The following is a 25,832-nucleotide window of genomic DNA, read 5'->3' as shown; positions in this document are numbered from 1 at the left end:
AAAACATTCAGAGTGTCCTGTCATATATCTTTGTCTAACTATAACAAGGTTCTGTTGTTCACTGTAAATGCTGTGTTTTGCACATTTCTTCATCAGAAGATTAGTAACAGGACACTTACACGGATCAAAGAAACTCGCTGAAAGTGAATAACTGTTGGACTCAGGATGGTTTGCTTTACTTTTTAATTTTTTTTCCACCCAAAAGAGGCACTATAATTGTAGCCATTTGAGAAAGCGTGGTTTGTTCACTATGTCAGTTATAAACCAAATGTTACCTACCCCAGTTGACAATAATATTCTCACAGGGTTGGAGTAAAATGAAAATTTGCCTGTGACAGATCTTCGTTTTTGAGCAAAGCAGATGGTTCAGGAACTGCTGTTCTTTATTAAGTGTCTAAACTTGTCCTTAGAAATTCTTGACTTTGGCTAGTGTGAATGAAGTATGAAGGAACTGGGATCTTTCAAAAGCAAAAACAGAAAACTCTAACTCTTCTTCCAAACCCCTAACCTTTGCTTAGCCCCGTTGTATCAGATCTCATTGTATTTACTGATGTATTTGTCATATCTTCTGCATTATGTTGTAAGTTTAAGAGTAGAGGTGTCTTTTTCATGGTGTCCTTTTTTATACCCAGTAGAAGCACATACAAGATACTATAAAATTTCTGTTGAAGAAGGGAGTGAATTTTGCTATAGTCATTTTAGTGCTAGTGCTCTTCACAGAACACATAAAAGTCAGCATTTTCCATTTGTCAGGAAACCCATCAACACTGGTAACCATCCTTTTCGTTTTAAGAACAGTATTTCCTCAGGCAAAACTAGTTTCATTTCAGTTTTTTAATACAGATCCAAAGAAAGCGGTGACCCAATGTGATTCCACAATTCTCTCTCTATTGCTATTTATGGTCTTTATGCCCGAGATGTCACTATGATTTTCCTGTAGAACTATGGTCTCTCTTTTTAGCACATTTAGCTAATCTTTTGGCAAAGTTACCATTGTGGAAGCGTTTTCTTTAGCTCCTTCCCTCTTTTCTCCCAATGTGGCTGTGTGACCACCATGGGTCACACTTTGCTTCCCCTCTCCTTAGCCCTTTGTGTTTGCTCCTACCCTTCTAGCCAGACCTACCTCCCATTAATAAAGTGGTCTTTTTGGACTAGAGATGATCAAATTCAGCCTTCTCATTTTTCAAGATAAGACAGCTTGTACTTAGGTTGGTTAGATGGACTCCGACTCTGACCTCCTGCCTCCTTGTGGAGTATTCTTTCAGAGCCTGGTACCTTTGATAGGAAAAAGTGTGATTCCAGTTTCCTCCTTCGACTCCACCAAACTTGCTCCTAGCTAAGGGGTCTCATCAGCTAATTGATTTATGCTCATCATTAATAATGGAAATCCCTGCCAAGGGCATTTTAACAGGGGACAATGTTAGAACCTGTGGGAATTCATCTCAAATAATGGCAGTCTCAGCCTCACTTTTTGATGTATATGGAGGAAGCATTTATGAGTTGGAAGGCTTTACAGTGAAATTCCAACTCACGTTACATAGTGAGGTGCTCATGTAGAAGGTTTACAGTTTATCTTTTGCTTATTTTAAAAAATAGAATGTATTTTTAAAAAAAGTTTTGTAAAGACTTCAGCTATCTATTGCACCAGAGCTCTGGCATCTTTGGTGTTCTCTCAATTATTTCATTGTGATGTGAAAAGAAATTTACTCTCTTTGGCTTTTGTAACTGTAGTTCAAAGATGTTATTATTTGTGAGTGTGTGTGCACATGCTTTTGTTCTTTGAAGACACAAAGGTACATCCTCGGCTTGAATTGTCCCAGTGACATAAAATGGGTAATGTGCTTATTTGATCTCGTTGATTGCAGCTTTATTATTAGTAAGAAGTAAGAGGAGATCTGCTAAGGTCTTTCCTCAGGAGCCCAGAATTGATTTGTTTTCTCTTGGTAAAGTTCAGCACTATGACTAAGGGACAAATACAAATGTTGCTCAAATGAAACAAGCATACCAAGATAGATCCTAGATACACTTATAGAGCCTGGTCTGTTTACAGTTTAAAAAATATATTTAGGAAATATTTTTATGGGTGAACACGAGGATAGTTATAATTTAATTTCATAGAATAATTATTGTTTGTATCTAATTTGAGTTGTCTGAGTTTTGATATGAAGGTCTACAGTGGAAGACTCTGGTGGTCTTAGGAATTAGTTAAGAGGCCCAGTCCACTCTCCTCTAGTCTTGCTGAGCCCTATCTGAAAGATCATGAATGCAAGGAATGTAAATGTCTGGAAAGTATTCTATGCCTGCATATGGGCAGAAGAAAACATAAATACAGTCTAACTCAGAATTTTACTGCCTCTCTCAAATTTCTCCCAGCTTTACCCAGCTATCCTACATGTACCTACATCTTTACTTCTGGGATGACTATTTCACATCTTCTCTCTCCTCAAGTCTTTCCCCTTTCTCCTCACCCTCAGCTTCTTATTTCACTCAAAAGTGATGTAAGCAGAAGAGAACGACTACATATTTTCTTTCTTTTTAAAAAAAAATTATTGATTTTTTACAGAGAGGAAGGGAGAGAGATAGAGAGCTAGAAATGTCGATGAGAGAGAAACATAGACCAGCTGCCTCTTGCACACCCCCTACCAGGGATGTGCCCACAACCAATGTACATGCCCTTGACCGGAATCGAACTTGGGACCTTTCAGTCCACAGACCGACGCTCTACCCCTGAGCCAAACCGGTTTCGGCAATTTTTTTCTTTACAGTACCTCCCAAACTTCTACATGTGTATCCATAAGTAGTTCATTTCATTCCCTTCTATCACAATGGATGCATCGTCCCTTTCCTGCAAGTTATCTCCTCTATCATTTATGGATAAACATATGATCATATCTTTCACCTTAAACCTAGAAACCTTGCTTGGGTCCCATGACCTGTCTTTTTTCATCTCTCATCCCATGTCTTCATGTTCTCTATTACAAGACTCCTCTGAAGAGTTTTGGGTGGGGTCTGCTGGAAGGAAGCACTCCACCATTTATACTGCAATACAATTTGTGCCTCACAGGCAAAGAGTACCCTGAGGCCTCAGAAATGTGGGCGCTTGGAAAAGTTGACTTTCTGAGCAGTTCATTAATAAGAATAATCTTTTTTTTTTTTGCCTTTCAAATGTAGGGACTTCAAGTGGAATTTTCTCTGATGGCCTGATCATTTACATGGGGATTTCTTTTAATTTCCTCACCCCCCATCCCAGTAGCTTCTAATTCAAGAAATTGAAGAAAATAGTTATTCAGATGATTACATAAAATCCTGTTTCCCCTTCTTCAGTGGGCCTCACTCAGCCAATGAGAGGAGCAGGAGGCTGTGCCATGTTATTTCTGGTGGGGACTTCATACCGCGTATTTAACTTGGCACAAGCAGAGACTTGAACAGGCAGTAAATTACAAGCTTGAAGAGATGTAGCACTTTGCTGTCAATCCTTAGAAAACATCAAAAATGCTGTTACATCATAGCATATTAAGTAACCTTGGGAATTTTTAAAACCTACTGAAGGACTTTTTAATAAGTCAAAATGTAAATATTATGCATCTATCTGTTTTGTTGTGACTTTTTCCTTTTTAACATAGTCATACTAACACATTATCTACTGTAGTTTTTCCTCACCATAATTCTAACTCTAAATCTAATCTTAAACCTAAACATAACTCAAAACCTAACCCTAACCTTAAACCTAAACCTTACCTTAGTTCTTACTTTAAATCTAACATTAATCACAAACTTAATTTAAACACAAACCCTAAACTCAATGCTAATTCTAATCCTAACCATAATTCTAACTCAAATCTTAACACCGACTTTAGTAAAAACTTAATCCTAACCCTGAAGCTAACTGTAAATGTAGCTAATTTGTCTCTTAACCAAATACTAAACCTAGATCTAATCTAATTTTAAAACAAACCCTAACCTGTTAACTCCAAGTTAACTCTGCTCTAACACTATCCCTAAACCTAGTCATAAACTCAACCCCTAATCCTAACCCTTAAGCATCCCTACACCTAACACTTAACCTAAACCTAACACTAATTTAACCCAAACAATAAGCTCTAATCTAACTCTTACTCTAACCCTAATCCTAATGATAAATTCAACCCTAACCACAACTCTAACCCTAATTCTAACTCTAACCACAACCTTCACACAGAACCTAATTCAAAATCAAATTCTAACACTAATCCTAAATCCTAAACTTAACCCTAACCTTAGCTTTTACATTAAACCTACCCCTAATTTAAAACCACCTGCTAACCTCAAGGCTAACTCAAATCCTAATACTAACGCTAATCTCAAACTCAGTGTTAACCTCAACTGTAACCTGAACTCTCTCATCCTAACCCTAACCTAATTTTAACTCAAAACATAACCCTAACCTTCACCCTAACCCTGAACTGAGCCCTGACCCTTGCCTCTACCCTAATCCTACCCCAACCTTAACTCTAATAAATCCAAACTAAAGTTTGAAAGTATAGTTTAAACAAGTATATGATGGTATTGCATATTTAGCTTAATTGATGCATTGGTTATTGACAGTAATATCATGCTGGCTCCATTGAACATATACTATGTAACGGATTAAATAAATACACATATACACACATTTACACACACACATATACACACACACACACTCACACACCCCTACACTTTTCTCATTTTATTTTGATGAGAGGGACACCTGGAGTGATTGAGCAACTTTCTTATGTCCATAGCTAGAAAGTCAAAGAGCCTGAGTTGAAACGATGGTTTTAAGATTTCAAAACTTGTTTTCTTCCTATTTCCAAACTGGTCTTTTTTTTTTGGTGTTTGATACATGGTGGATACCTGCCGTTTAATTTCTTTGGCAGATGGTAGAGTTCTTGTAATCTATTTTATCATTTCTTTGACAAATGACTTATTTGTTATGATTCTAGAAGGTACCAAACCTAACAGGCAACCTTGCTAGGGTAGTGCATTTGAATTCTGAGCTACAGGGCAATCATAGGCTTTCCCCTATATGCTTTTGCAGAGCTCCTAATAAATCAAATAATCAATTTCTTGAGCCCCCAATGGCGTTTCAGGTCCTGAAGGCTCCCAGGTGAGGAAGAACTGGGCTGTTGATTTCTAGAAACTCAGAGATAATATAGGAGGCACATCTGGGAGTGTCTGAGCTGTGGAGTCAGACAGACTTAGACTCATGGCTCCACCACATAGTGGCTGTGAAATCTTGGACGAGTCTTACTTTCCCTAAGGTTAGCTGCTTCCTATCCAAAAAGGTAATAATGATAGTTGTTTTTCTGTTTCACGAAGGAATTAAATGAGATAGTGTGTGGACGTGTTTCGTGAAGTACCTGAGTCTAATACGTGTACAGTAAAAGGTAACTTCTGGTATTATTTCTGTAGTTAAACTCACAATTATACCTTTGTATAATAGTCATAGGAAACTATGGAATAATTTTATGAAAACCACCATGGCAGCTTAAGGGAAGAGAGAATAAAGATATAACACACTGTGGTACTTTTCTGTCTTAAAAATCTGTTCTCAGATCTTTTTCAGAAATTGTAGTATTGAGCCATTGCCCAAGATGGCATTACAGTTTGAGGAGCTTCATATATAGCAACGCTGCTCAGTTTTCAAAGGGCCTAGGGAAGGATTCTAGTTTACCTAAGTGTTTAGTTAACGTAGATTTACTGTACCTCATTAACAAAATGAAACAAGACAAAGTGACTTTCAGAAGTAATTTCTGAGAAGTCTCCAAGCGGGGAACCTATCTCTATAAAAGGAACAAGCACACCCCTTTGATGGCCAAGTGGTGGAGATTTCTCTCTCAGTTTTGAAAAGTGAGAAAACCACAGAACATTTTAAACATTTGTTCTTACATCCTTAAGATTGCAGAGTATAATAGTTTGATAATGTTAACCCAGTAAGAAATACCTGGATATTTATTGGGAATAAAAGTGTGGGTGACAGCAAATACATTAGATGTTTCTGTAAACTTTTTGATTACTTCACACTGACAAGTTAGAATATTCAAGTTTTTTGTTTGTTTTTTTAAATTAAGGAATGTATTGCCTGAATTTCCCATGCACCTTTGGTTCTAAAGCTTTTGGTGAGGTAGCTTTTGTGTAGTATTTGCTTTAAAGCTTAGGTATGCCTTCATCCTTGTGAATTTGGGATTCTTGTTGAAACAAAACCAAAACCGTTTATCTGAAGATCCAGGTACTTCGAAAGGAGTGCCTGGGACTGTCACTGTCCTGAGCACACAGGTGACTGGGCAGCCCAGGAGGCATGCTGGGCTCCTGACATCATGCTGTGAATTAAGTATAGCTCTTGTCCTTACTTTCAAATGAGGAAACTGAGGTGTGGAGAGGTTAGGTAACTTGGCCAGCATCTCATGTAAGTGTTGTAGCTGGGATTCCAACCAAGGCAGGGAGACTATCCTACATAATATAGAAATAATATGCAAATTGACCGTCACTCCAACACACAAGATGGCTGCCCCCATGTGGACATAAGATGGCCGCCACAAGATGGCTGGCAGGGGAGGGCAGTTGGGAGGGACCAGGCCTGAAAGGGAGGGCAGTTGGGGTGACTAGGCTGGCAAGGGAGGGAAGTTAGTGGTGAAGTTAGTGGTTAGTGGGCCAGCAGGGGAGGGCAGTTAGGGGTGACCAGAAGAGCAGGGGAGGGCAGTTGGAGGCAACCAGGCCTGCAGGGAAGGATAGTTAGGGGTGACAAGGTTGCCAGGGGAAGGCAGTTAGGGGTGACCAGGCTGGCAGGCAGAAGCAGTTAAGGGCAATCAGGCAGGTAGGCAGGCGAGCGGTTGGGAGCCAGCAGTCCTGGATTGTGAGAGGGGTCCCAGAATGGAGAGGGCGTAGGCTGGGCTGAGGGACACCCCCCTCCCATGCACGGATTTTGTGTGTCGGGCCTCTAGTACGATATAACTGTATGAGTAGATGATACATGCAATGCTACTTACTTAAACTGGCATGTTCAGTTTCATTTTTTATCTTTGATCAACAATTTTTATTTTGGTCAATTGAATTTTTTTTTTTTTTATTAAAACATTTCCCCCCTATATCCTCTTCTACCCTCCTCCCCCAATCACCACACTATATCTTCAACCAACTTTTGAGGAAGAGTGATGTGATATTTTCTTCTACATAATTTTTGCTTTAGGGATTGCCAAGAGCAATTGAAGAGGTATGAGCAATTCTGTTGTTTACTCATTACAGAGATCTTTAATTACTACTTAAAAGCAAATTTCCTTCAGAAAATCAGGTTGCACATCTTTTGAATAAATCCTTTGATTGCATATGCTAAAATTGTATTAGAATTATAATTAAGTCACATGAAACTTCTCTTGCTCCAGTCTGTGTAAAGAGCAATAATGCCCAGGAGCAATATAGAGGTTTGGTTTTAGAGGCTCATAGTTTCTGGTTTCCAAACCATATTTTGTGAAGTTGGTGGATTGGGGCAGAAGTTGGGGTGTGAAGGAATATTTGAGGCATGTTCAGGGGCCTGGGGTAGGAGACAGATTTCTGCCTTGGGAGAAATCTGGTAGGCAGATATCTGAGTTTTACAAATCTATTTCAACCAGAACAGCTCTGCTTTTTATTTTTCATTTGTTTTAACCCTCACCTGAGGATGTGTCTCTCCCCCCCCCCCCCCCATACCTACCCCTGTATTGAATCTAGAGAGGCAGAAAGAGGGAGAGAAGAAAGGAGAGAGAGAAACATCCATATGAGAAAGTAACATTAGTTGGCTGCCTTCTGCATGTGCCCCAACTGGCAATCGAACCCACCCTTGGATGCATGGGCCAACGCTCTAACCACTGAGCACACCAGCAAGGGTTACTTTTTTTTTTTTTTTTTAAATATGTGTTCCACTGCTTGAAAATGACAATTTCTAGATCAATGGATTTGTATTAAAGGATTCTACTGGACTAGAAAGTGGGTGTTGTGCATTTTTTGTGTGTTTGGGGAAAGAGAGACTGATTTTTCTCAATGTGGATGGCTCTTAGAAGGGTGACCCAGAATCAAGGAAAGGGTTCTCTTCTACCTGGGCTGGAGGCCTTGGCCGGGGGCATTTGTGTGGGGCCTGACTGAGCTCCTCTGGGGAGGGGTGCACACATTACTTTAGAGCTAAGCGTCTTTCCTGGTAGCTCTGCCTGGAGGCCAAGGCTCTTTGGCTCAGATAAATCCCATGGGACCCGGTCTGGAAACAGTTCAATCTCAATGTATTGACATGTCCTCTTCTGTTCTTAGGGGTGCCCAGGGCAAATGCTGACACCCTGAGTAGGTGTGCTTAGTACTTACGCAGTACTGCGAGGGCTCCCTGTTCAGGTGCCAGTTAATCTTGGGGATAGTAGGGGGAGAAACTGAGTTCTGATAGGGTAGACATGATTTTTATAATATAACCCCAGTATTGGGCAAATAGAATAGTAAAAAGGAAACCTGTGAAATGTTACGTTAATCATGCCCACGTATAAATGTGGCTGTGAAGAGGGCTCTTTACCTTCTTAGTTTTGTTTCTGGAATGTAGGAAAAAGGAATACAGTACAGGGAGTCTTCTTAGACAGGAGGTGGTGAGTGTGCATGTTGAGTGGGGCTTAGTGACATAGGAACAGGTAAAAAATCATTTGACTTAATAAAATTTTATTTTTATTTTTCAATCTCTACTGTTGAAAGTATTACATAGGCCCTTCTCCCCCACCCCCCCAAATTAACCTCTTCCAGCCTTTGACTTAATTTTTACCTGGAAATGATCGTCTTATGCTGTCCCCTCCACCCTCCTTTTCCCCCATGAGAAGTAAAAGCAGGTGTTAAATGCTCTAGGTCTTACCCACTCTAAGTGGTCCAGCAAGAGGGGGTGTTGGCACCACCTGGAAACTTGTTAGAAATAATAGATTCTAGTTTTTCTCCTGAACCAGGATCTGCATTTTCACAAGATCTCCAGGGTTCATTGTTATGTTAGATTTTGAGAAGCCCTGCTCTTGAAATACAGGTGAAATCCCTTTGGTCATTATATGATGCGTCCACTAGATGTCACTCTTGTAATCTGGTAATGGAATGGCAATTTTCTTTGGGGACTTGGAAGACTCTGGGAACATGATCACATTATTAGGTGATTTCCTCCCCATCCTTAGAGCTACTGATATTTTATTTAAGGTAAAACTACCGTTTTCCTTGGTTCAACGTCCTGAAGAAAGAGATTCCTGGGGATGATTTTCATTTTGTGGAATCAGCACTCTTGCATTTGTCTCTTTCCTTCCTTCAAGCCCCCGACTGCTTGGGTTATTCTGTTATTATATAACGTCAGCACTGAGGATCCTGCAGTTGCTCTAAGTGTCTGGCTCAGCACAGAATAAATGTACAAGTTTGATCTCTGTAGAAATGACCGAGAGCAGAAAGAAAGCAACACTGCTAAGCAGCAGCCGCTTATGTGATTGCTGGCGGAAGTGCTGACCTTTCTGAATTCTTGGGGTGTCTCAAGGGTGGTTTTTATAAAAGAGATCGAGTCCACTTTTGCTGGGAAAAAAGTGTCCCCCGTGGAGTGTTGTCGGGCATTAGTTGCAGTCATGAAGATGAATATTAGGGACATTTACAGGTAAAGTAAGACCCAGAGGGAGAGGCTGTGCTTTCAGAGACAGATGAGGCCCCGAGGACAAATCCTGTTAACAACTGGTTAGGCCTGCGTATTAGGAAAAGGGGTGAAAAGGCTAAGGAGGATGCCTTAGAATTTTCAATTTTTACAGGTTAAAAAAAATTCCAGCCGCCCAGCTTGAGAAAAGTTTGTTCTTGAAATAAATCAGCCTCTTGCAAAACGCTCCCCCTCCTCAGTAGGATATATTTTTAAAAATCTGTTTAAGTTAATAAGGGCAGCAAACAGGTCACCAAAGTAGTAGAGGTGTGTGCATGCTTGGGTGTGTTTTGTGAGTGTGTGTATCTCCTTTTCTTGGTGTGAGTGGGAGCATTGAACTTATCATATCACTAAATGAATGAGAAAAGTTTAATTTGATTGATGTCAGTCAAGTCAATGTTCTTGTTTATGTGAAAACAATGTGGCTTTAGCTTGAATATAATTTTCTTTTGTTCAAAATAATTAAGATGGCCATAGTAATTACTGTTAAGTTTTAGAGACCTTTTTTTTGTAGCACCATTTGTTATCATGTGATTCTGATGACAAGGAACAGAATTAATTTTAAAGCACTTTACTGAAAATCAGTTTCATTTGAAAAACTGTCTAAGTTATGGAAAATAAACCTAAGATTTGCATTTCTATTCCTAGACACAGTCTAAATTTCTGCTTCTGCAGTGATAGGATTTTACATCACTATCCCCTTTACTGTAGAATTTTCTTTCCTCCTTTTCTTTTTAAAACTATTGCTGCTCAGACTCCAGATGCTGCCAGATATAGCAGCATACTTAGATGTATTCTTTAAAAATACGGCCTTTGGAGTCAGATAGACCTTGGGCAAATTGCTTCATTCCACTGAGCTGTCTTTTTCATCTGTAAAAGAGGTAATACTACCTACTGAATGGGTGCTGCTGATGATTTAACAAGAGAGTTGTGAGCCCTGAAGAGGAGCTGGGGGTGGGAAAAAACACGTAAGAAGGGCTCCTGGTGTCTCAAATAAAAAAAGCAGAAACCTAGCTGCCTCGCATGCAAATTGCACTTCACCCAGAAGCCTGCCTCTGGGCTGGACTGCCTGCCTCTGTACTCAGCGGCCTGCTGATTCTGCCTTATGAGACAACCCTTATAAAGGAGTTCCTGGAGTCCTACTCCAACCAATAGGACTGAGACTTTACCCATCCAATTAGAGCAGCACAGCTCTGACCTATCAGAGTGGTTCTATTTTAACCAATCAGGACAGCGGCTTTTGGGCCAACCATACTGCGAGGGTTCAGAGCCCTCATTTGCGTAACTATGGACCAGTCAAGGACCAGGGACCAGGGCTCAGGACTTCTGTCCATATAAGTCAGCTCCTCCCTGGTTTGGAGAATGCACTTTCAACCAAGATTGTGTCTCCCTGACTAAGCTGAAGCCCTGAGGATCTCTCTCCAGAACAGAGTGAAGCAGACCATCCCGGAGCGGACCCGGTGACCTGGAGAGGGGCCTGGTCCCTCTGGGGCCACCTGGCCTCAAAGCTGTTCTGTACTTTGCTGGCTTCAAAGCCCTGCTGTATCACCATTGAGCTGCTCCACAGCCCTGCTGTTCTCATGGCTGTGCTGTTGCACTATTGAACGGTTTGCCTTGAGTAACATTCCCTTCTTCACTGCACCCCACACTGGGGATTCCTGTTGGCATTTAAATTGGTGGCAGGGACCATCCGTTAGCATTAGTGCATATAAAATATGTGGCACAGAGTGAGGCACATACGGTGCATGTTCGGCAGATGGTCGCTGTTATCACCATCATCCCACGAAGGACCCCAGACCTATTGCTCTGTCTCCATCTCTCAGTTGATGGAAGCCAGTCCGCCAGCTGCTGGAGGAGCCCTTGTTTCTAAGAGGACTCCTTCTCTAAGAGAACAGCTCCACGCCCAGAGGGCCTCTCCCTCTCCTGCTGCTGGGAAAAGGTGTGTGATGAGGTCGGTTGATGGGGAGCAGATTAGTAGAAGAGTGGCAGGGAGGATGTTGATCCAAAGACTGCAACGAGGAGAGAAGTGCTTGCAACAGACCCTGGAATGCTCCATGAAAACTCCCCTCAGTGTTATAAAATGGTGACCAAGCCCAACCGAACTGTTAGCACCGTTAACACTGTCAGCACGGACATATCACAGGCTGGCCCATGATCCTATTTGCCAACTTAAACATTGTTTCTAAAGAGAAACAAACTCAGAGGCCTGAACTGCCAAATCCCAATTATTTCTGTAACGTAAGTTCCAGATTGCCTGCTCTTTACATCCGTACAGTTTAAGAATGACCTTGTTGGTGTGAAGAGGACATCTAGGCTTTGAATGTCTGTAATTCATACCTTGGGGCCACTGGGACGTCCCCCGATTAGGTCCTATACACATCCTTGTAGGTCTTCCCAGGTCCATGTCAGCAGCCCTGTGGTTTCATTGGATGCTATTCTGCGGGTGAAGAACGGTGGAGATTTTGATGGGACAATGCGTTGCCTCATAGAAGAGGATACAAACTATTAAAGAGTTATGAGCACTGTGTATTTTAAAAACCTACTCATGTTTCTTGCTAGACTTTTGGAAGCTGCATTTGGATTTTGTTTTTATATAGTAAATTTTAGTATGTTTTTGGTAATTGTTTAAAATATGTTCCAAAACAAACAAACAAACAAACAAACAAAAAACCCTTAAAAGGGACATAGATTGTTCTTTTCTTTTTCCCTACTGCATCATTCTTGTTTCCATTGCAAGGAGTTAAGTCAGTAAGTTCAGTCCTAGTTCAAAGAAGCTGGGGGTAGGGAACAAAACTTATAATGGTGTTACTGTGCAGATTGCGAAAAGAATCTGAGGTTTGTTCAGCAAATATAATGGTGCATTGAGGTGTTGTGTTGATGTGGGGGGTCAGAAAATGAGCTCTGTGTGTAGCCAATCTGTTAAGTGGCAGTTTAGAATTTAACCTAAAAATTGGGAGAAAGTTGGTAAGTGCAGGGGAAGCATGAGAGTTTGCGAGGTTGATGGTGGTGGTGGAGCGTGGGAGGAGGAGGGAAAGGAAAAGCGGATCGTGTCCTGTGTGAGATGAAGATGGGGGTGGAAAAATCACCCATCTATACACACAGAAGATAGACAGCTTTGTAGAACACCAAAGACCCAAGTGTTTAAATGCATATTGGGTGCATAAACTCTAAAGGTATTCAAAAGAGTGGACAGAATGAGTGGTAGCAAGTCAGGGTCCCAATTCTATTTTCAATTTGGTAGAAGGAGAAACTTGGGAGAAACGAATGAAAACTGGTACTGCAGTATTAGAAAATCTATACAGGTGTGGTAGGGATGGATGAACTGATAGGATCATATCATGTTATATATAGAAATGATGAAATCAGAATAAGCATAATAAAATCAGTAAACAAAAATGTGCATAATAATGCAGGGCAAATAAATTCTCGGTGGATGAGAAATGCATGCTCAGTAATAAGAGGGGCATTATGGACCAGTGACTCTTAAACTTTTTCCCCCTCTCATAATTTCTTTAAGAAACTGGTGGAAACTAGTTTCTAGTTTCCACCAGTTTCTTAAAGAAACTTCTAGTTTCCACCAGTTTCTTAAAGAAACTTCTCAGAAAAGTGCACATACCAGTGTACATAAATGACTCAGCCTAGGATTTCAGGGGCTTCTCAGATCTCTTAGGATCTGTCCCCGAACCCCAGGTTAAGGTACCCCACCAGAGACCAACTGAATGGGATAAAGATATTGACATTCTATTGATAAAGCTGGAAAATTAGACCAAAAAGTACTTATGAGGGAGATCCTATTCAGAGACTAGAATCTCATACAAATGTCTGCTTCATACGGCAAGTTTTGGAATTAAGGAAAGAATGAACTTACACTGGACTTGGCTCCAAGATTAGACTGGGATTGGTGCAGGAAGTTATCTGTGACTATTGTAGAAATGCTCACAGCTCAGTTACATTCAACCTTTGGAAGGGAAGTAAAAGACAAAAAAAAAAAAGAAATCCTCATCACATTACTGCTGAGTTTTAAAGAACGGAACTATTATCAAATCAATGTGTGTATTAAGTTAAAATTAAAAGTAATAGTTTCAAAAGTTTGTAATTTGTAGGAAACTTGGAAGTGCTTTAAACACATTAATGGAAGGGCAGGAAAATATGTCACATACCAAAGATTAGGAGTCTATATAAAAACTTTTACATCCATCTCATAAAGTAAAAAAAGAAGCAAAGAGTAGAGGGGAAAGTAGAAAAAGATTGTTCAAGTGAGAATAGGGCAGGCGTCAAAGTGTGGTAGGTCAGGTGTAAATAAGAAGCCAGTCAGACAATAAAGGAATCCACGAAACAGCACAAAAGAGACTGCGATGCAGAAATAAAAGCTTTTTTAAATACATGAAAGATAGAAGGTCAGCTGGAGAATCAGTGGGACCTCTTGATGGTCAGCGGGTAAAAGATGTGCCCACGGGGAAGAAAGATCTCGAGTCTCAATGAATTCTTTGCTTTGGTCTTTTTGGAAACATAGAAGTTTCCACTTTGAAGCAAAGAGGTCGGAGATGTAGTATGAGATCAAATAGTGGTGAGGGAGCAGGATGTTCTACCTGATTGACACGCTGAATATAAGGAAATTGCTGAAAGTTTACCCTGTACTGAAAAAGGGCAATATGCTAATTAGATCAGATATACCGCTGTCTTCTGGATGTCATTCCAGATGTCCTTCTGGATGTCCTTCCTGACAAAGCCAGGCTCGGGTGAAGCTGCCTGGGGTCCTGGGTGCCTGTGGCCAGCCAGAAGAGGAAGCCTGGGTCCCAGGTGCGGGGACTGAGGCAGAGGTGGTTAAGGGCGATTGGGCAGGCAGGCAGTTAGGGGCGATCGGACAGGCAGGCAAGCAGTTAGGAGAGATCAAGCAGGCAGAGTGATCAGGGGCGATCAGGCCTAAACTGGCAGTTAGACATCTCCTGAGGGGTCCAGGATTGCAAGAGTGTGCAGGCTGGGCTGAGGAGGGACCAACATCTCTCCCCCCCCTCCCCCCCCCCTTGCACAAATTCCATGTAGTGGGCCTCTAGTCCATTATAAGGCTCTGAAGAAACCCAGGGGGATAAACGGTCACCAAACATATGAGATAAGTTATGGCACTTCACTATTAGAGAATTCCAACTCTTGTTTCCGTTCCAATGAGGAGACCCTACAGTTTATTGCCTTAATGGATCTGATTCATATTGTTAGACTCCAAAAGTTGTAGGATCATTTGCCACGGAGTATAATAAGTGGAGGAAAGTGTTGTTTTTCTATAACATGCTGGAATTGCTCGAGGAGGTAAGTAAAGCACCAGGAAAACAACAACAATAAACGTAGTTTGTTTAGACCGTCAGGCAGTCAGTTACAAAGCTTCACAACAGAGCTATTCCAAACCGTGTTACCATGGTAGGAGGAGTGATTTTTTGTCGCACATAGGTGTAGTCCAGGCAACAAAAAGTGGGATGTGTGAGCCTGATGTTGATGGAAACGTGCAGACAGTGAGGCCTCTCCAGGGATTTCCGCCGGGCCACTTTATTAAACGTGTCTGTAGATAACCTGGAAGAGTTCATACACAGTGATATTTCTGGGCGTGCAAGATGCAGCTCTTTTGGCTAGTGGGATGATAAGAGGAATAAGCTTTTGAAAGACTGGATAGGTGGACCATTCTGTGAGAAATGTTACCCATTTAGGGAAAAGGAAAGCAGACTGAACGTGTAGAATTGTGGGCTTTGAATTATTTAGAGACCTGATTTCATTCAGGAACCAGGAGAAGAATTTGGAGTCATTGTAGCTGAGCCTTCGGAGGAGGCTGGCACAATGTTCTGAAAACAAAACGTGCACTTGAAGCAAACCATTGTGGCTCACATTCTTTGGTTCTGACGGTCATCTATCAAAAACGGGTGTGAGGAAGACCTGGTTTTGAACCCTGACTTAATCTTCAAAGGATTGTTATGAGGACCAAATGAGGTGGAAGTGAAATTGCTTAGTACAATGGTCCATGGAAAGCATGAATAGGGTCTCGGAGGGGACATGGTTCAGTTGCTCACCTGGTACAGGAGAGGCCAGAGCCAGTGCTGAGCCACCTTCCCTCCAACTCACCCACAAGGAGCCCACTTCTTCTTTTTAAAAAATATATTTTATTGATTTTTTACAGGGAGAAAGGGAGAGGGATAAAGAGTCAGAAACATTGATGAGAAACATTGATAGCTGCCTCTTGCACACTTCCCACTGGGGATGTGCCCGCAACCAAGGTACATGCCCTTGACTGGAACGAACCTGGGACACTTGAGTCTGCAGGCTGATGCTCTATCCACTGAGCAAAACCAGCCTGGGCAGGAGCTCACTTCTTACAAGAGAGACAATTTCAGTGTTTAACAGCTCTAATTGTCCTTAAGGACTTTTACTCTCTTGAAAGCAACCTTTCTGTAATTAATAGAATAACAGGCTCAATGGTTTCTCAGGTCCTACTTCCTCCCATTCCCAGAGAGGAAATGAAACCTGAGGAACCATGTAGACAAAAGCTTTTACTTTGTGGATGAAGATGAGTAATATAAGGTGAGACCAAATCTCAGAAAATAACCTGAGGGACACACTTTCAAACGAGGAATCAATGATAAAGTTATTTACACACAAACCAACACACTTCTGTTTAGTTAATAGTTGCTAGGGGCTCTTAACTCATAGGGGTTAAAGTGTGCACACTGTGTAGAGTGTTTGGCATTCCATTTTTCCAGAGTCTTAAAAGAATATCTGGGAAACATGTTACCCGTATAGACACTTTCTAATCCCAGCATAACTATTGGTCTAGCTCAGCCCCGAAAGAATCTATTTGAAATATCTCGGCTCTTTTTAAGAACTGTGACACAATAAGAAACTTTTTATGTGAAGTAATGACTGTTAATAATAATCTTTGCTTGCTTTATCAAATTTATTTATTTGATAAATCTTAAGGCTAAGCTCTGGGGTAAGTTCTGTAGTCACAAACCATACATACAAACAACTGCATCAACCTTTTATTCTCAGGTGTATTGCAAATTTTTATACTAATTCATCTGTTCATTCTGAAGATTATTATTGTTTTCATTGTTAGAAATTGTCATTAGCTCATGAACTCACAGCTATTATAATTACTTGCATAATGTAAATAAATTTGTGTACCCGTAATTCATGATATTCATCTATAATAATTATCAGCATGCTATCTCACAGAATGTGCTGGCTGGGTTTATAGAACAAATTAGACGGATTTGGGACTTGAATCCAGATCTTTCCAGCTGAGGAATCAGCAACCACGTTTTGTATTCTAGAACTAAGTTCTCATCTCTGCTGGCTGGTGTTTGCTGGCAAACCCAATAGGTGGCTTAACTTCTCATTAGTACTCACCACAGTCTGGTTGCTGTTCAAAACCTTTATTTTAAATCTTTGTGTGAAATGCTTATTGACATAAATTTAGAATCAGGAGGCATTAGAGGACTAGGTTGTTATATCAGGGGAATAATCTCCCCCCCCCCCCCCCACTCCTTCTGTATAATTGATTTAGCTGTTGCTCTAGTGACTAACTTTTGGCATTATAGTAGTCCTTTCCAAGTCCTGGAGTCTAGACCTTGTCATTCTACTTCCTGTTTGATGTTGTCATTGTACAAATGTTGGAGCCTCCTCTCGGAGCCTTGCTTTCAAATATTGCTTCTTCTGAGTCGCAAAGTGGAGGCTATGCCACTTGACCATCTCATTCCTCTAATGAGGCCTTTTATATTATTGTCGATGCTCTTTTTTAATGGTAAGACTTATCAGAGGCCCCCTGGTGATTTCACTTATTTCTGCTCATTTAGAATATGCCTAACAGAAAATCTTCAAAATTTCTGTTCCAGTGTTCTTTATTCTAGTGCTGTTATCTTTCTTTCTTTTAAAAACAATTTCTAATATAAATAAATAAAATAATAGATAAATTTAAATCGTATCTAGGAATAGTAATAGATAATACTTTTCATGTCGACCTTTTACTTATCAGTTACATATTGTTTAAAAAAAATCTTTGCTGCCCTAGCCGGTTTGGGTGTGAAGGGTCTCAGGTTTAATTGCAGTCAAGGGCATGTACCTCTTTGCAGACTTGATCCCTGACCCTGGTTGAGCCTCATGTGCGAGGCAACCAATTGATGTCTCTTTCTCACTTCAACATTTCTTTCTCTTTGTCTTCCCCTCTTCTCCCCTCTCTCAAAATCAATGGAAAAATATCCTCGGGTGAGGACTCACAACAACGAATCTCTGCCTAATTGATAGGTGAATCATACTCATTGTTTTATTTTCACTTGTTATATTTTTAAGAACTTTGAATGTTTTTTATTTATTAAATGTACAACAAATTATTTCTGTTTTTTATTTATCGTGGTATAAGTCTTATGAGCTTAGGTTAACAATATTATGCCTCTCTGTTAGTGTTGTAACTGTTCTTTCCCAGGTAGTTTCTGCTTTCAATGTATAAAATGTTATGTTTAGGTATTAAATTTAATATTTTTTTGTGACCTGCTATTGGTTTTATGCTTAAAAAGCATTTTTCATTCTGAAATGTGACAATAATCTATTTTGTCAAATTCTTATGATTTCACATTAAAAATTTATATCTGCTTATTTTCCCCTTTGGGAAAAAATAAACAAATCCTGTTCCTGTTTCCTTGAATGGGTTGTTAGATTTATTTTGGTATTCAGCATAATGTACTAACAGTAATGTGATTGTGTTTTTTTTAAATTATCCTTCCAAGATTCTCCAACCCCTTACAAACATTATCTCATTAATTCACACAGCATTCTTGTGGATTAGGTAATAACTCTGATCAGAGATTCACATGCTGTTTTTAGAAATCTCTAGAATAAATAACACTTTATTTTGTTAACAAAACATTTGTAAGCAGTCTTTAATGACTAGGTGACATCACATTTAGAGTTTGGGATAAAAACACACTTCTATTTCATGGCAGCTGTGCTAGCTTATCTGTTTTCTATCTTCTTTTTTTTTGTCAATGTAAAATTTCTACTCTTATATCTCTTTAATACATAGTAATAGGTGAGTAATGGTTGAAGAAAAGACATTTATTTATTTATTTATTTATTTATTTATTTATTTTTAAAGCATATTTTATTGATTTTTATACAGAGAGGAAGGGAGAGAGATAGAGAGTTAGAAAAATCAATGAGAGAGAGTCAACGATCAGCTGCCTCTTGCACACCCCTTACTGGGGATATGCCCGCAACCAAGGTACATGCCCTGACCGGAATCGAACCCGGGACCCTTCAGTCCCCAAGCCGACGCTCTATCCATTGAGCCAAACTGGTCCCGGCTGAAGAAAAGACTTTTAAATTTTAGGTTAGTGGTTCTCAATCTTGTCTTCACATTAAAATTATATGAGAAGCTTTTTAAAATATATTAATACTCAATATCTTCAGAAATAATTATTTCATTGTTTTCTGGTGTAACTGGATACTAAGAGTTTTAAAAAAATGTTTTTATTAATTTCAGAGAGGAAGGGAAAGGGAGAGAGAGATATAGAAACATCAGTGATGAGAGAGAATCATTGATTGGCTGCCTCCTGTGCACCCTCTACTGAGGATCGAGCCCACAATCTGGGCATGTGCCCTGACCGGGAATCCTGACCTCCTGGTTCATGAGTGAACACTCAACCACTGAGCCACACCTGCCAGGCAAGAGTTTTTTAAAAGCTCCCCAGGTGATCTAAGGTACAGCCAGAGAAGAAAATCATTATTTGCCATCAGTGGTTCTCTAAATGTGGTGCCTAGACTGTGCACCCCGAGGGTCTTGTTAGAAATGTAGATTGTCATGCTATGTCCCATATTGAATCAGAAACTTGGGGGATAGAGCCTAGCAGTGTGTGTGCTTGCGCGTGCGTGCGTGCGTGTGTGTGTGTGTATGTGTGTGTGTGTGTGTGTTTGTTTTAAACTTTTTGTGATGAAATAATTATAAACTCACATGCAATTAGAAGAAATAATAGAGATATGACTTCAGTCTTGCATGCACTGGGGTGTGTTTAGGTCCATGCAATTTTATCACATGTGTCCTACAACTACAGTCAAGACATAACAAGGATATTTTGGGCTCCAGGTGATTCTGATGCAGCTAAGTCTTGTGAATCACCTTTAAAATGAAACTAGAAGAACAGGATCAGACAATTTTTCTCATAAGCATTTGTCAAGTATTCAAAGTGAGCTAACAGACAAGCAGCAGTATCACCACTAATCTGTGTCCTGTAGATTTTGGGTTGTTGTGTGTTCATTTACATTTAAAAAATATTTTATTGATATTTTGCAGAGAGGAAAGGAGAGGGATAGAGAGTTAGAAACATTGATGAGAGAGAAACATCGATTCAGTTGCCTCCTGCACACCCCCTACTGGGGATGTGCCTGCAACCAAGGTACGTGCCCTTGATCAGAATTGAACCTGGGACCCTTCAGTCCACAGGCCGACACTCTATCCACTGAGCCAAACCGGTTTGGGCTGTTCATTTACATTTATTTCCAGAAGACTTTATGTGTTCCTTGATCTCATTGGTAATTCATTCATTGCTTAATAACATGTTATTTAGCCTCCATGTGTTTGGATGCTTTTGAGTGTTTTTTTATTGTAGTTGATTTCTAGTTTCATGTCATTCTGACTTGAGGAGATACTTGATGTGATTTCAATCTTCATGAGCTTGTTAAGACTTATTTTGTGTCCTAACATGTTCTATCTTTGAGAATGTTCCATGTGCACTTGAGAATAATGTATATTCTGCTGCTTTGGGATGAGAAAACTTCTTGGGACTAACAAGAGTTAAGATTATCAGAGCAAATGAAAATCATCATTAATACTACTAGTTTAATGTCACATGGTAAATTCATATATTTTCCTCAAAGTATTTGATGATGAATAATTGAATGAATAATCACAGGCTTTAACTACCATGGTGGGACAGGAGTCGGATGGAGAGGGCAAAAGGGAGGGAACATGGGAATACTCTACACATTTTTACAAGCCTTGCTAAGTTGTCTTCTTCTCTTTCGCTCCATACATAATTTTTCTCACCTAAAGTTGTAACACATATTAGTAAATCCCACTGAAGTTGTAGTGAATTAGTTTTTTCCAAACCTTTTTGGGAAATAGTTTTGTTCATAGTTGTTCCATGCAGACTAGTTTATAGAGGCTAATTCTTTTTTTTTTTTTAATATATTTTATTGATTTTTTTACAGAGAGGAAGGGAGAGAGATAGAGAGCTAGAAACGTCGATGAGAGAGAAACATCGACCAGCTGCCTCCTGAACACCCCCTACCGGGGATGTGCCCGCAACCAAGGTACATGCCCTTGACCGGAATCGAACCCGGGACCTTTCAGTCCGCAGACCGACGCTCTACCACTGAGCCAAACCGGTTTCGGCTAGAGGCTAATTCTTTAACCGCTTCAAAATCGGCATGGACTCCTTGTATAAAGAAGAGTTGAGCAGTATCTATAACATCTGTCAACTCATCCAAGCCAAGGAAAAGCACTCAGGATAAATACATGCATAGCCACGGGCACAGACACAGTGAGGTGAAGACCTCTGACGGGACAGGAGTCAGGAGGGGGGCGGTGAAAGGGAGGGGAAATAGGGAACATCTGTAATACTCTCAACAATAAAAATAATTTAAAAAATGTGCTTCATTTTAAAATTGACTGTTGATATTGCTCCCAATGTCTTCAACTCTTAGTTGAATAATCCTAAATGAGTTTATTCTGTTTGGACACATTGCTTCAGCTGCTATAATCAAATACAATTTAATTAACTCACAGTTGGTAAATGACTTTCATTGTTTGGCTAACAACTGAGCCACTCACAAATTCACTTTGGTTACTGTCTCATTTTCAGTTTTTTTTTTTCGTTTTTTTTTCCTTTTGTGAAGAAATTTTGCTGTGATGAGATATTCTGTTTTAAATTTTGTAATTTTTCTGAACACTGATTTTTTGCAACTGATACGTTGCAACTAATATATTGCAAATATTGTGATACATGCTTACTTGGGCATATATTGTATACTTTTAATAAGGATATAATGTCATTGAATAATAAACAAAATGCTTTGCCATTTAATTCAATAACAGTATAGTTTATCTTCAGTGTGACCTACAAATGTGGCCTATTTCTTATTTTGTTGTTTTGATGTGATGGTTTTGTAGGGTGAATAAAATAAATTGGGGTTAAAATAGTACATATGAAATTTGAAATGCCGTCACATTATGTCCGTGTCACTGTGATTTGTAGTGCATTGTCAGTGTACAAAACATCCAAACCTGTACAAATTTTTATGAGCCAAACTGATGACAATTGCCAGGAAGCACAATCTGAATGTATATATATATAATATAATATATGGGATCCTAAAGAGAATGATATTAAAATGAATTATTTAATATTAGGTTAATAATAGCTGAGCATCATGAAAGAGTGCTTAGTAGCTGGGAATCATTTAGGTTAGGTTACTAATTTAAGCAATAATAACTGGAGAGGGTATTATTTTGGGTAATTTAGGTGTGAGGGAAGTTGCAGCAAACAAATAGAACACCCTATAGCAGTGGTTCTCAACCTTCCTAATGCCGTGACCCTTTAATACAGTTCCTCATGTTGTGGTGACCCCCGACCATAAAATTATTTTCGTTGCTACTTCATAACTGTAATTTTGCTACTGTTATGAATCCTAATGTTAGTATCTGTGTTTTCCGATGGTCTTAGGCTCAACCTTATAACCTCACACCAGGGTGGGGGACATGGCCTAAGATCTCCTGTCAAGCCCCACATTGGGGAGGAGGGGAACAAAGCCTCAGGTCCCTGCTGATTGCTCATTCAGGCTAGTTACGGGAACTTGGCCTCCACTGTGGGTGCAGCCATCTTGTGTTATGGAAACCCCATCTCTGTTGTGGGTGCCACCATCTTTGTGGCGGAGTGATGGTCAATTTGCATATCCCCTCTTTATTATATAGGACTAGAGGCCCGGTGCAAAGGGTGGGGGGGAGGGAGGCCCAGCCTGGCCTGCACCCTCTCGCAATCTGGAACCCCTTGGGGGATGTCTGACTGCCAGTTTAAGCCCGATCCTGCAGGACATCCCTTTCGTAATCTGGGGCCATGGCTTCTAACTGCTCACCTGTTTGCCTGATTGTCCCTAACCACCTCTGCCTTGGCCCCCGGTGTGGCCATCTGGAAGGACATTTGGAATGACGTCCGGAAGGTTGTTTGGCTGTCCGGTCAAATTAGCATGTTAAGCCTTTATTATTATAGATAGATTCCTTGAAAAAGTTATGCAAAGAAACTGAATTTTCAACAGGAAAAGAATTTCAAGCCAAGGAAACTAGTAGCTAATAGTGTTTTCAGGCGGGTGAATTAGTGTATTTTAACTAATGTACTAGATTATGTGAACAAAGTCACCCCTCCCTAAATAAGGAGTGCTTCTAGGAATCTGATTAGTCTCTTGGACATGGGTAACTAAGGAACATAAGCCTATTAGCCAAAGGTGCATTTAACACAACATTTTCCTTATTTAAAATTTATTTTAGAGAGAGAGGAAGGGAGAGAGAGAGAGAGAGAGAGAGAGAGAGAGAGAGAGAGAGAGAGAGAGAGAGAGAGAGAGAGAGAGAGAAGAGAGAGAGAGAGAGAGAGAGGGAGAGAGAGAAAATATCGATGTTCAATACATTTTCAAACTCAGTATTGCATGCATATAAAGAACTCAGCTTTTAAGCATCACGTTTGGCATGAGGCTATGTTCCATGAATATGCACTCTTTTATAAACTCAGAGGCATTTCTCACCCCAGTAGTCTTAACTTTGTGTTCTGTCACTTCCCAGAGCAAGATTGGGTGTGACATGGCCATGTAAGCACAGATTTCATGTTTGCTTTGTTTTCCTGCTACAAGGATGTGTTGGATAAGGGTCGGCATGCTGGCGTTTTCATGTCCTAGCTGCGACCTTGTGGGCCAAGTGCTTATTCTTCTGGAGCCTTGGTTTCTTCCTTTGAGAAGCTGTAATCCGATCTACTCCAGAGCTTGATTATGGAGATTAAATGAGACAATATGTGTTAACCACTGAGCACGGTGCTTGGAGAATGATAATTGTAGGTATTTATATTAAACGACAGATTTCATACTTAATATTTCTTAATTTAAGATGACTAGGTGATTGTTGACACCGCATAATACAAGCTCGTTATGGAGAGAGTTAGCACTAACTACTTACAAATGTTGGATGAATGTCTTGCCGGTGAAATTCACGTTCTTTCACGGCGCCTCCAGGGAAGCATTCCAGGGACCCACACATGGGAGGCTGTGGCATGGTAAGATTTATTTTGGGTGGAAATAGAACCTGGCCTCAGGTTCCCAAGGTCTCATCTCCATCCTTCCCACCGAGGAACAAGTCCCATCTTGTCTTCATCAAGCCCAGGAGGAAGGTCGACATCCAACATTTCTGTGCCATGCCAAAGCTGAGTGCATGTCTAGCCCCATCTGGGCTAGCGTAGTCTGTTCCTGGCTGGTGCTGTGCCCAGGCCTGTGCTTGGTTTGCTTGACTGCTGGGTAGCAGGTGGCTGCTAGGGCCACACGGTTGTTATGGAGGGAGAATGTTCCAAAGAATAGGCCAGAGCGTGTTACTGGGCAAGAGAGAGAGAAAGCTTCCTTGTTAGGGTGACTGTATTTATGTCAGGCTTGGGACCAGGTACTTTTTCAAAATAAGCAATCAACTTCCCAATCTTTCCCCGGCTTCCATTGGATCCACCCTGTAACCAATGTATTTCCTAGATCTTTCAGGGTCCCATGTCTCTTAATCCAATCCTTTTCCTGGGCTAGACAGCCAGGCCATCTTGGTCACCATCAGGTTTTTACTGCACATGTGTCCAGCAGAGGAATTTCTCCGGCTGTTTTTATTCCTCCCCCAGGGCTGTGTGGAGCTGTTGCTTCCTAGAGAAGCAGCGGGCTCAGTGTCAGATTCAGCTTCCCAGCCCATTAGGCTCAATCTCGTCTGATTTCCTTTGTTCCCTTCCTTTATTAATGTTTAGCTAACTGTACTAACAAGTGAACTTCAGCCCTTTAATATCCATTGAATAATCTATGAGTCTGCTTTACATGTGTGTGCAAGATATTTTACTTTTTAATACTTTGGTAATCCTCACCCACAGAAATTTTACTATTGATTTTTGGAGAGAGTGGAAGGAAGAAGGGATGAGGGGGGGGGGCGGGGGGGGGAGAGAGAGAGAGAGAGAGAGAGAGAGAGAGAGAGAGAGAGAGAAATTGATTTGATAGAGACACATCAATTGGCTGCCTCCCACACACACCCCCCAACTGGGGCTGAGGATCAAATCTGCAACCCAGGTACTTGACCTTGACCCAGGTACTTCCTGTGACTCAGAACGGTCATGGGAATCAAACCCATGGAGACCGTTTAAGAGACCATGATCCTTCTAACCATGAAGCTACATTGGCCAGAGCTGTGCAAGACACTTTTTTTTTTTTTTTTTACATATTATTTTTCTTGTTTTTAAATTTTGCTTGAAAAAAATCAATGCAATTTTGGTTTATGAAATGTGAGAAGAAACATAGGGGCTGTTAATCATTCATGAATTTGTCAATTTATTTAAAAAATTTTAAAGTGATTTTTGAGATAGAAAATTATTAATTTGTTGTTCCACTTATTTATGCATCCATTCATTGATTTCTGTACGTACCCTGACCAGAAATCGAACCTGCAACCATGGCATATCAGGAGGAAGAAGCTCTCACCAACTGAACTAACCCGCCAGGGCAGTCCATTCACTCTTAATTTCCACCAATAGCACCATGTGCCAAGTGGTAGGTGACAGTGAGGAACGCGATGTGGACTCTGCTCCTAATGTGCTGCTCACCTGAAGCTGGGGAGACAATCAAGTTAGTGAGTGTTTCAGTGACAGAGTAAGTACACGGTGATAGGGAGGTGCATGAATGGGCACCTCACCTGGATTGGGGAGACCAGCTTTTTCCCAGAGGAAGGAAATCTCTGCAGAAGCCAAGTGAAGGAGCGATGAAGGGATTGGACTAGTAGCAGAGGCAGCAGTGAGAGCATCTGGAGAGGTTTTTATGGGCCTTGTAAGCCATGTTATGAAATGCAAGCACTATCCTAAGG

At 40.5% G+C, this 25,832-nt stretch overlaps 1 protein-coding gene across 3 annotated transcripts in view; it reads left to right on the top strand.

Moving 5' to 3' along the window:
- The window catches only part of SUGCT (succinyl-CoA:glutarate-CoA transferase), a 424,567-nt gene that overhangs the window by 65,533 nt on the left and 333,202 nt on the right, over positions 1-25,832 (top strand). The gene's annotated exons all lie outside the window — the stretch shown is intronic.

The sequence above is a fragment of the Pipistrellus hanaki genome (assembly GCF_964339955.1).
Source record: "Pipistrellus hanaki genome assembly, chromosome: 10".
Classification (NCBI taxonomy): domain Eukaryota; kingdom Metazoa; phylum Chordata; class Mammalia; order Chiroptera; family Vespertilionidae; genus Pipistrellus; species Pipistrellus hanaki.
This window is presented reverse-complemented; position numbering and strand designations above follow the sequence as displayed.